We start from the raw sequence: 875 nt of genomic DNA on the forward strand, positions 1-875 counted from the left end.
CACACACACACACACACACACACACACTCTCTCACACAAACACACTCTCTCACACACACACACACAGAGAGAGAGAGAGCTCTATAAACATGCACAGTAACTCGTGTCATTTATCAGATGTATGTAAAGTCGCTCTGTGTCTGAGCAGCAGTGCTGCAGGATCCTCGGCTCAATGTGATGGGCTCGAACCCACAACCTTTCAGTCCTGTCACCAGTGAGCCAGTGTTCCCAGCTCTCACATGAACCCACACCAACTCATACAGCTGTGGAAAAGTTCAATCCTAAAAAATTCATCGTGATTATTTCATGTTGTGACAGCTATGTTTTAAGTTCCTGTTTAACAAAACGCATTTTCTAATTCGTGCACTAAAGCGCTGCTGATCACTGACTAGAGAATGAAGGTTTCTGACTCACTCTTGTGTGCTGAAGCTCTCCTCCACAGATTTCTGTCAGACTCAGTGTTTGTGCGACTGACTGCTGTTCTGTGTTTAATTCACACAGCAAAGCTCACTTCCGCGGTCTGCTGCTGCTGACGCCCCGCCCCTTCCGCTGACGTCAGCACACAACACTGATCACGAGAGAGAGGTCAAAGCAGCAGTGTGTGAGTGTGTGTGTGAGTGAGTGTGTGTGTGTGTGTGTTTGTTTCACACATCCTGTAGATGCTACGCAAATTAATCAATATGAATCATCAGACACAGAATCAGCTTAAATTCATACTGAAATGATGGTCAGTGAATCATATTTTATGGCCTCTTTAACGTCATCAAATCTAGCTATCTGTGCTTTTATTTGTACTGTACAAACAATAAAAGCTACTGTATAAAACAACTAGAATGAGAGAGAGAGAGATGCGCATGCTCTGAGTCTGAGGCTCG

At 44.5% G+C, this 875-nt stretch overlaps 1 protein-coding gene across 1 annotated transcript in view; it reads right to left on the reverse strand.

Annotated features, from left to right (window-relative positions):
• LOC107710510 (platelet-activating factor acetylhydrolase IB subunit beta-like) overlaps positions 1 to 564 on the reverse strand; it is a 6,886-nt gene extending 6,322 nt beyond the window's left edge. The window contains exon 1 of the mRNA XM_016515293.1: positions 415 to 564. The gene's annotated coding sequence lies outside the window, so the exon portion shown is untranslated. The remainder of the gene's footprint in view (positions 1 to 414) is intronic.
• Between the last annotated feature and the right edge of the window lie 311 nt (positions 565 to 875).

Source organism: Sinocyclocheilus rhinocerous, unplaced genomic scaffold (genome assembly GCF_001515625.1).
Source record: "Sinocyclocheilus rhinocerous isolate Xijiao unplaced genomic scaffold, SAMN03320098_v1.1 scaffold867, whole genome shotgun sequence".
Classification (NCBI taxonomy): domain Eukaryota; kingdom Metazoa; phylum Chordata; class Actinopteri; order Cypriniformes; family Cyprinidae; genus Sinocyclocheilus; species Sinocyclocheilus rhinocerous.